Consider the following 10,860-nt stretch of genomic DNA (forward strand, 5'->3'; position numbering starts at 1 on the left):
TCCCTCCCCCTCAGCCAAGCTATTTTGAGTTTAGTTCCTGACTTAATGTGTTTCCCTGCAGGATGAAGTGTTTCCCTGTAACATCTTATTTAAACGATCTGCCTGTTTCATCTCCCTTTTTATATCCTATGCCTTAAGGAGTTTCTCTCCAAAATGAAAGGCATTAACGAGGGAGAAATTGCTTCACAGCGGGCCAGGGCTGTCATCTGGTGTCCTTCTGTGCCACTCTGTCTTTGTCCTCCCTCTGAACACAGGGCTTAGCATTTTCCGGCTAGCCTGGCTGACCAGAAAGCCCCAGAAATCTTCCTGTCTCCCTCCCATCCCAGCACTGGGGTCACAATATGCATGACCACACCCAGCATTTTATGTATGTCCTGAGAATCCAGATTCAGGTTCTCATGCAGCAAACATTCTTTTCCTCTTTTGAGCCTGTCTCCAGCCCTCCTTATTTATCTGCTGCCCATTTTTATTATAAGTATCCACACAATTCATATAGCATACAGGAGGATCACACTGAGATGAAAATAACAAAAGCACACCACTTCTATGTCATGTCTTAAAAAATTCAGCAAGTCAGGTGATGGCAGCACACACCTTTAATCCCAGCACCGAGGAGGCAGAGGCAGGCAAATCTCTGTGAGTTCGAGGCCAGCCTGGTCTACAAAGTAAATTCTAGGACAGCCAGAGCTGATACACAGAGAAACCCTGTCTTGGGGGTGGAGGAAGAAACTTCTATAACATAATGTCAATCCTGTTGAGGAAAAAACAAGCTTTAACACAAAGTTACTCTTTCCAAGAATGCAGATGATATTGTACACTGTGTTTGGGGTCTTAGTGGCTCCCTGGTTAGAAGGGTGGGGGTAGTTTAGTTTTTAAGTGTTACAGCTCTGAAGAGGAAGGTTTCCCCAAGGCAGCTCTGAAGGGAGAGAGGTAGCCTGGCAGTCTGTAGTTAAGGAATACCACAGAGTCACACCACACAGCAAACCTCACGTAAGAGATTTATTGGGGAAAACACGGAAGGATGGCTCTCTCTGCTCCAGCGAGAATCAGCAGGGAAACTGAGTAAGAGGCAGGCTCATAAATGGCTTCTTGGGGGTGGGGTTTTCTAGGGTGGGGATCAGTGAGATTTCAAGTCCTGAGCTTGGGGTGAACCTGGGGGCTTGGTGGGTTTTCAAGTTCACGGATTGGTGGGTTTTCAAGCCCTGGGGTTGAGCTCAGAGACTTTCCAGCCTACATAATAGAGGCTGTGGGGTGGTTCACAGGGTGCTTTTATTCCCAAGGCTGTGGAAGGATTTGACCATAGATGCATCAATCAACAGGGCAGAGACCACCATATAGAAGCCATGCAAGTCATTTTTATCAAGTTTCTAGGAAGAATGTGGCAGGAAGAGCGTGGTTATGGTGGCACACACCAGTGACAGGGATGTGTTGATGGAGTGAAGGAGGACCATACATTCAGGCGTCCCCAGGGCTCCACTGTGTGGACAGGCGAGATGCCTCAGCAGGCTACAGTGCTGGCTGTCCAAGCCTGCTGACTAGAGTTTGAGCCCTGGAACTCACATAGAGGGAGAGGAGGAGCTACGACTCCACAAAGGTGTCCTCCGTGTCCGCCACACAAGTAGCCAGTGGCATAGGCACTCACATGAAGGCACAATAACAATAAGTTCTTAAATTTAAAAAATAATAGAAACTTTGGGTCAGTGAGATATCTCAGTGCATGCCACTAAGCCTGGACACTTAAGAGTCAAAGGAGATAGCATACATCTCCTCTGAGATCTTTCCCGTTCCTGTGAACCCTAGGGTCAGCACCACCCTGCTGCAGTGAGCATGAACCCTGCCTGGTGAGGCCTCCACAGCTGTCGCGAGGGTTGTATTGCTGTGCCTGCCTAGACTGCGCAGGCAGCCTGTGAGCTCCGTACACTGTAGTGGGGTTACGGGCGTGCCCTACCACAGCGAGCTTTTTAAGGGGGTGCCAGAGATTTGAATTCTGCTCTTCACCTCTGCACAACTGACCCACGGGGCCATCTTCCCAGCTCCCAGAGCACTGATTCTTAGGTCTCGTGAATTCAAATTTAATGCATTTACCCTTCCCACCTCTGCCCTTGGGGAAAACTCAAAACAACAGAAAAGAAGATTGAAAACGACGGCCGTTTGTTTACTTATCTGGACCTAGCACTAGCTCATTGAACGTGAATCTCTGGTGATTGCTTTGTGGTCCATGAAGAGCCAAGCTGTCCCACAGTTAAACAAACAGCAAAAAAACTCCAGCAAGGTTCCTTCTCCCTAATATCTAAAAAGGCAGCTCACAAAAAGACACCCCTCCTAACTAAACCCCCACCCAAGCTATAATAGATTATAAGGCTTCCTCACCCTGCTGACCCCTGCTAAGGCCCTAGCAGGCCCCAGTGCCCCTTGCCAAAGCCCTCCAAACTCCCGAATGGCTTTTCCAAGGTCTTCTCCCAGGGCACAGCTGTCACAAGCTGACTGCACTGTCATAAAAACCTACCTGGCCCAAGATAAACCTATACAAACCGCCAGCCTGAGATAAACACCCCTCACTTGAAAGGGACAGCTCCAGGACCAAGGCCAACTCTTGGCCTCTCCAGAACCGTTGGGCTCTCTGTGTTTATTCTCTTGTTGCTCCCTAATTGTGTTTATTTCTTACTTATCAATTTTCTGACCAATGCCCTGAACGCTGGATCGCTGACAGGGTGCCCAGGGAACTAATTACACCCCTCCTCAGAGTTTTAAACAAAGCCAAACAAGACACAGGAATGGAAGGTGGCGCCACATCATTGTTTATCCCTGATGGAGCTGGGTTGCTGAGCGGGGGTTTAATGTGAGACTCAGAAGTTTCCCAGCATCGTGCTGATAACTAAGATTCAGCAGTTTGAAGCTCGACTGGGGAAGAGCCCCAAATGTGCCAATTAAGCCACCAACCCAAGGGCAGAGCTAGGAAATGAGGCGGGGAGAGCCAGGCTGATACACAACCCAACTCTCTTTACCTGGGACGATCTCTTGGTTTGTTTTGATTTGTTTTGTTTTTGAGACAAGGTCTCATCTGTCACAGGCTGGCCTTAAACTTGACTGTGTCGGAGACTGACCTTGAACTTCTGATCTTTCCTGCCTCTACCTCCTGAGTGCTGAGAAGATCACAGCTTGGAGACGCTACATGGTTTACAGGATTTGGGGATCAAACCCAGGACTTAGAGCTGGCGAGGCAAGTATTCTAGTAACTGAGTTACAGCCCCAGCTTTGGTTCAGTTTCAGTTTTTTATTATTGTGGTGGATGTGTGGGGCACAAAGTGTGCCCCAACATGTGTGTGGAGAGCAGAGAATTTTGTAGCGTTGGTGCTCTCCTTCCGCCTTTTCTGGGACTCTGGGGATCGAACTCGGGTCATGAGGTTTACCCCACAAGTGCTTTACCCACTGAGCCATCTACTTGCCCTTTGGTTGGTGTTTTGGGTTTTGTTGTTTGAAACAGGGTTTTACTGTGTTCCTGAGGTCGGTCTAGAATTCCATAGATAGGCTGGGCTGGTTGTTCTAGCTCTTGCTGAAAAACCGCTTTTGTTTGAATATCCCACGCCCCTCCATGGCTATCAAACCACTGCACATTCTAAACAAGCATCCTACCACTAAGGTACACCACCACCATCACCCCAAAGGTGTTTTACTGATAAAAGATGCATTTGTATTATGTCACTATAGTTAAATCTTTTAACTAGCCAGACATGGCTGCAGTGGCCTATAATCCCAGGGAAGAGGAGGGCAGACAGGAGGAGCACAAAAAGGAATAAAGAAAAGGGAGGCCAGCCTGGGTTCCACAGCAAGACACTATCACAATCGATCAGTTATTCCTTAACCAATCGATTAATTAAAAGAGAATTGACCAAATGGCCATGGAGTGGCTAGCTGACATCTCTTGGAGATAGCGAACATACCACTGGAAGCCTTGCTGTACCCAGGCAGGCATTGAGTTCTTGGTAATCCTCCTGCCTCAGCCTCCTGAGTTCTGGACCGCAGCTGTGTGCCACCCAACCCAACTTGAACATTTAAAGAAGCCAAGAGAAGGTGAAAAGCAAGAAAACCCCCTTTAAACTATTATTTGCATTTCTTTCTCTCCCTTCAAAAACCGTGTAGCTAACCCATCCCCGCTTCCTCCTCTACTCACCTTTCCTCCCGTCTCAGCTTCCTGTACACCTCCCTTCTAAGCATCACCCTCTTTTGTGTTGGGAAGAGCCTCTTGGCCTCCTCTCCACGTTCTAGTTCTCCTCTCTGCCAAAGACTCTGCTTAACAAAGGAGCTCTAGGGAGCACACGGCACAAAGCGCGAATTCTTCTTGTAGACAAGAAGAGAGGTGTTGGCCGGGCATCATTTTAACACTGTATCCTCCGTTATGCAGGCAGAAAACAAAATTCCAAGTAGGCCAGAACCCAGTGGGGAAGGAAAGGCAATGTCAGGGTCTCTCGGGGATGGGAGCAGGGCAGACACAAGTTTGCTGTGACGGCGGTAGAGAGGTACCACAAATGCGAATCTTGCACCAAGGCAGGCACTGCATAAAAGCAGGTTCCTCGTTCATCCAGGTCCCCTCTGCAGGCTGGGAGCTGGGGAAGGATCTCCAGAGATGCAGAGTGGGAAGTGAAGGGATTCCATAAATACACAGCGAGCATGGATCCATTGACGTTGACAGATTCTGGACATGAGAAGCAGAGACAGCACTAGAGACATCTAATCAACCCACTAGGCCAGAGCCAGGAGTCGGGAATCCAAACAGCTCCCAACTCTTGATCCTTTTCATTCACATTTCAGAAGATCGCCAGCCCTCTGAGTCTGTGAATTCCACATGCGTGGTTTCAGCCAACTGTTGGTGGGAGATGTTTGCGTCTGCACTGAACTGGTTAGATTTTTATTCTTGTTGTCCCCTAAACAGTACAGGATAACTGTATACCATTTACATTACGGTGGCTATCACACAGACACAGACACATAAATATGATAAAAATGCATCTTAAAAAAAAAAACCCACAATCAAGCTTCTTTTTCCAGAAAACACCAAATGATGGCTGACGCTGGTTCAGCAGGAGGGCCCAGGGGACCTAGGATTAGGAGAACGTGGTGGCTTCTATGAAAGATTTAGCAGAAGTCTTAGAGGCTATAGTTGTGGTCATGGCCGAGGCCATGGATCCCTGTCACCAAGATGGGCCACCTGGTTAAGGATGTGAAGATCAAGTCCCTAGAGGAGATCTGTCTGTTCTCCCTGCCCGTTAAGGAGTCCGAGATTATTGACTTTTCCTGGGAGCTTCCCTAAAAGGATGTGGTTCTAAAGATCATGCCAGTGCAGACGCAGACTTGGACTGGCCAGTGGACCAGGTTCAAGGCTTTTGTCACTACTGGGGACTACAATGGCCATGTTGGTCTTGGTGTTAAGGGCTCCAAGGAGGTAGCCACTGCCATCCGTGGGGCCATCATCCTGGCCAAGCTTTCCATTGTCCCTGTGCAGAGAGGCTACTGGGGGAACAAGACCAGTAAGTCTCACACTGTTCCATGCAAAGTGGCAGGCCATTGTGGCTCTGTGTTGATACATCTCATCCCTGCCCCCAGAGGCAGTTGGCATGGGTTCTGCTCCTGTGCCCAAGAAGCTACTGATGATGGGCAGTAATGATGTACTGCCACTCTGGGTAACTTTGCCAAGGTCAGCTTTGATGCCATCTCTAAGATCTACCTGACCCCCGACCTCTGGAAAGAGACTGTGCTCACCAAGTCTCCTTATCAGGAATTCGCTGACCATCTTGTGAAAACCCACACCAGTGTTTCTGTTCAAAGGACCCAGGCTCCAGCTCTGGCCACCACATAATGGTTTTTATACAAGAAAAATAAAGTGAATTAAGTCTGTTAAAACACACACACACACACACACACATACCCCACAAAGTTTTCTCTTAGCTTCCTTGACAGGGCATGTTTGCCTTTGTGAATTTTATTCTCTTGTCTTAGAGGTCAACCCTGTCACCACTACAACCAAGATACTGGAAAATTCTACCAGCCCAAGTATCTTAGGGTTTCTATTGCAGTGATAAAAACACCCTGACCAGGGGTGGGGAAAAAAAAAAAAAAAAAAAAAACACCCTGACCAATAAAGCAAAAATTAATTACTAATTAATTTTAAAAATTAAAAAAAGGCAGCCTACAATTTACAGTCCCAGAGAACCTAGAACAAAGAGGACCCTAAGAAAGACATTCATAAATCTAATGTACATGGGAAGTATAAAAAGACAAGATCTCCTGAGTAAATTGGGAGCATGGGGACCATGGGAGAGGATAGGAAGGGAGGGGAGCAGAGAAAAATATATAACTCAATAAAAACAATTTTAAAAATGTAATAACAACAAAAAAGAGTCTTCACTGCAGAGGAAGAAAAAATGTGAGCACAGAGCCAGAGCAAACAGATGAGAAGGCTGGTGTGGCCGAGCCATGTCCTTGCTCCCTTCAGGTTCTCTGGTGAAAAAGGATGGGGTGGGGGTGGGGAAGACATGAGGCTCTCCAGTGAATTGCTCATTCTGACTCAGAATTCTTACCTAATGCTCCATAACTCCTGGGACATCAATTTCACAAGCAAGAAAACTAGCCAGGAAGGCAATGCTTAAGCTTACATTATACTTTGTTAAAAAAAATTATAATGCCAAAATAAAATTGAACCTATCACACACACACACACACACACACACACACACACACACACACACACACCAAAACACAAAAGCAAACAAACAAAAAAACACCCTGACCAAAAGCAATTTGGAGAGGAGAAGGTTTATTTCAGCGTACAATTCCACATCATAGCCTGTCATCAAAGGAAGTCATAGCAGGGACCTGGAGGCAGGGCCTGAAGCAGAGGCCATGGACGAACTCTGCTTACTGGCCTGCCTCTCACAGCTTGCTCAGCTGGCCTTCTTCTATAACCGAAGGCCACCAGCCCCCCCCCCCGGGGGGGGGGTACCATCCCCAATGTGCTGGTCCCCCTCCACATCAATCATTAATCACAAAAACACACCACAGGCTTGCCTACAGGCCTTAGCAGGAACATGTCTTTGATCTGGGCCTTCTCTGCCTTGGAAAAAGGCAATGTTTGAGAAACACCAACACCAGTGTTGACTCAGAACTTGAAAGGGGCAAGTCTTCTTTGAGAAATCCACACCCTAGTTCTTGGTTGTGTTTCACTTTCCTCCAGCACACCTTCCTTTCTCTCGACTCTAGGGTTTCGATTCCGCAGTGAAGTCTCCCAGCAAACTCCAGCTCTGCTCTGAACACCTTAAACAGGCCACAAAAGGATTCAGACCAAAACTCCTGTGAGCTTGGCATGCCTCTCTTACAACAAAATGTCCTTCAACCTTTGAGAAGGGATTTCCCAAACCTGTTCCTCTCTCCCCAAGGAAAATGACAACCACCATTTTTCTTCTCCTCACAGACAAAGGGGCGTCCTTCTCTCGGCCTCTGGAGGACTGGGGCACAGCGAGATAAAGATGTGTGCCCTGTAGTCATTTAAACACAGCGGGACCGTGGAGTTGTTTTTAATTACGTTTATTATTAGTGTGTGTGTGCGTGTGCATGTGTGAACGCATGCGTGTGTGTGTGTGCTCGCGTGTGCATGTGTGTGTACATGCCTAGAATTCAGAGGACACCCTTTGGGAATTGGTTCTCTCCCTCCACCCCGGGGGTTCCAAGGCCCGAATCAGGTTGTTAGATCTAGCCGCAACCACCTTTACCAACTGAGCTATCTCGTCACTGTTTATTTAATTTACTTTTGCTTGGTTTTTGCTTGTTGGGGTATTTTGTGTGTTTATGGTTTGTCACTGGCTTGATTTATTGCTGTGTGACATTTCAGAGACAGGCCGCCCATGGGGGAGAGCCCTGTCCATCCTGTAAGAGACAGCGTAAGGAGTGGACCCTCCACACGGCATGCTCGATGAACTACAGTGATTCAGGACAGCTTGTGCAGCATAGCCCCCTCTGGACAGTTAATGCTGGGATGGAATGTGTGTTTCTATGGAAACAATTGTAGGGCTGGAGATGTTGTTCAGTTAGCAGAGTGCTCACCCAGCAAGCACAAAACCCTTGGTTTGAAAACTAGGCACACCTTTAGTTTTGGTACTTAGGTGGTGGAGACAGGGGGATCAGAAATTAAAGGTCATCCTTGGGTACACAATGAGTTACAGACTGGCCTGGACTGCATGAGACCCTGTCTCAACAACAAAAAGAGACTATAAAAGATATCAGTGTATCATTTTTCAATAAAATGGCAGGGCATTGCTGGCCAGAAATATTTAATCACCATAAGGTCTTTCAGCTTGGCAGAGTGGAAGGATAAATGTGGGATCAGGTGTCACCCAGAGACAGTTGGCCTTGTTCTCCTCCAGATTGTTTATAAGAGTGACAGGTCAGCCTCTGAGCCACACAGGAGTCAGCGAGACCTGGAATTGCCCTTGTTCAGCTGTTCCCTGTGACCCTGAGCCGCAGTTCTGAAACCATTTCCTCGCCAGGATGGCTGCTTCCCAGAATCTTCATCGGGGGAAATATGGACCAGCAGCTTAGCTGCCTGCTTCCAGCACCTCATAAGTGGCGGCTGTTGTTATCTAGCTGGAGACAGGGAACATGTGCGGAGCAGACTGCATGCTTCAGCTTCCTTCCTCCTGCGTGCGGACCTTAGCAAGATGCAACCCAGGAACTCCAGGGAAGCATCGTGCAAACCCTAATATCTGAAGCTGGGCATGGTGACACAAGCCTGTAATCTTAGCTGATGCAGGAGGATCACCAAGAGTTATGAGCTACATAGTATGTAGCAAGCTAACCAGCCTTCATAGCAACACTGAATTTAAAAAAAAGAATGAAAGGAAACAAAAACAAGCAACAACCACAAAAAAAAAAAAAAAAAAGAGAAGAAAAACAAAAGAAAATTACCTTGAACAAACTGATGGTTAACTCATGTTACTATAAAATCCTCTGGTAGACATGCAGATGTCTGCAACTGAATATTCAACAGCATTTGGGTTCCTGCATGTCATTCTGCTAAAATCAAGGCAAACGATGAGGAGACATGATAAATTAAAAAGATATTTCAGGTAGCATCTGTCCTTCCCTAAGTGAAGGGAAAGGCTGAAGGGCAGTTCTTCAACAGACTTGAAACTTGTGGGTGTACTGAGGCCTCTAAGTCCTTGTGCATGTCAAGTTTGAGAGGAACTCTAGGGTCCTGACTCATAGTTTTAAAAGATTCATTTGATTCATATGCATGTTTTGTGTCTGGTGCCCAGGGAGGCCAGAAGAGAACTGGAGTTAGAGATGGCTGTGAGCTGCCTCCTGTGTGCTGGGAATCTAACCTGAGTCTTCTGGAAAGAACAACCTGTGCTCTGACTTCTGACTCATCTCTCCAGCCCCCAACTCATGTTTTAAGAAAACAAAAGTGTGGGTGGCTGGAGAGATGGCTCAGAGGAATAGAGCACTGGCTGCTCTTCCAGAAGTCCTGAGTTCAATTCCCAGCAACCACATGGTGCCTCACAACCATCTGTAATAAGATCTGGTGTCCTCTTCTGTACTGCAGGATACATGAAGGAAGAAACCTATATACATAAGAAATAAAAATCTAAAAAAAAAAAACAAAAGTGTGGAAGAGTAAGCTAGCACATTTAGTTCACAAGAGATGTATGTCCTGGAATTGAAATTTATTTTTAATTTAATTTATTATTATTATTAGTAGTAGTAGTTGTTGTTGTTGTTGTGTGAGTGTGAGAGAGAAAGAGACAGAGACGTGTGATGTGTGTACATCCAGACATGTGGTACCAAGGTATGAGCAATAAAGGCAGAAGATAATTCTTGGAAGTCAATACCAGGGATCAAACTTAGGAAAGCATTTTGACCTAAAAAGATTTTGACCTTGCTGGCCCTGGACTTGGGTTTCTCACTGGTTAGGACAGTTGTAGGATGGTAAAATTACACAGGACCTCACACAGGTCCAAGCTAACCTCTGTGTCGCTTTAATACATGTGCTGTGGGATGGAACTTTTTCTCCCTATCTTTTGAGAAGAGGATCTAACACTGTAGCTCAGGATGCCCTGGGACTCACTATGTCCCTATGCTGACCTTAAACTCACCGCTCGCTATCTTCCTGCCTCAGCCTCCCAAGTGTTAGGCTCACAATGAGCTAGAGCTTGGTCGTACTTTTATTGTCCGTGTAAACAGGAAATGTAAAATGTGGAAGCCCTTCCTAACCTCAAAGTGAGTTAATTGTGAAGAGACACCCACTCTCCGTGCAATTACATGCAGCTTTAAACTAGCGACATCCACGGCCTCCCTTTTAGAAACCCGTAGCATCTGAATTCACTTTATAAGTTACAGCAGGGTATGCGTTTTGGACATTACTTCCAGTTGCTACCCAGTTAAAAACAACCTTCATTAGACTTTGACTGTCTCTTCATTAGGCAATCACCTGTAACAAAACTTCCTTTCCCTGGAGATGCCTCCAGGGAGTTCGCTTGACTTTCCTGTAAAGCTGATACCCCGCCCTGCTCCATCCTTCACCTGCTGCTTTCTTGGGCACAAAGAGCACCCACCTACTCAATGGCCCAGCTTTGAGGCCAGTCAACAATAGCAGACTTCAAATTACTCCATCAATAGACATTTTAAATAGCCACTGTATAACAGTTCTTCAGCAAAGGTGTCCTGGCGGAAAAGAAAATCAGCGACCCTTGTGAGGTATAGTCTCTCTATCTGCCCCACCTGCCAAGCCATCTTTACCTCCTGGTGCTCTCCAGGACACTCCACTTCCCGGAGTCCACCCCTGCAGAGCCACCAAATGGGCAGAACCCGTCC

The 10,860-nt window shown here is 46.8% G+C and overlaps 1 pseudogene; it reads left to right on the plus strand.

The window, feature by feature from the left end:
* The first annotated feature begins 1,827 nt into the window (after positions 1–1,827).
* LOC126489174 (40S ribosomal protein S2-like) lies at positions 1,828–5,854 on the plus strand (annotated as a pseudogene).
* Positions 5,855–10,860: the final 5,006 nt, after the last annotated feature.

This window comes from Alexandromys fortis, unplaced genomic scaffold (genome assembly GCF_014885135.2).
Source record: "Alexandromys fortis isolate MF-2015 unplaced genomic scaffold, M_Fortis_MF-2015_v1.1 scaffold_223, whole genome shotgun sequence".
NCBI lineage: Eukaryota > Metazoa > Chordata > Mammalia > Rodentia > Cricetidae > Alexandromys > Alexandromys fortis.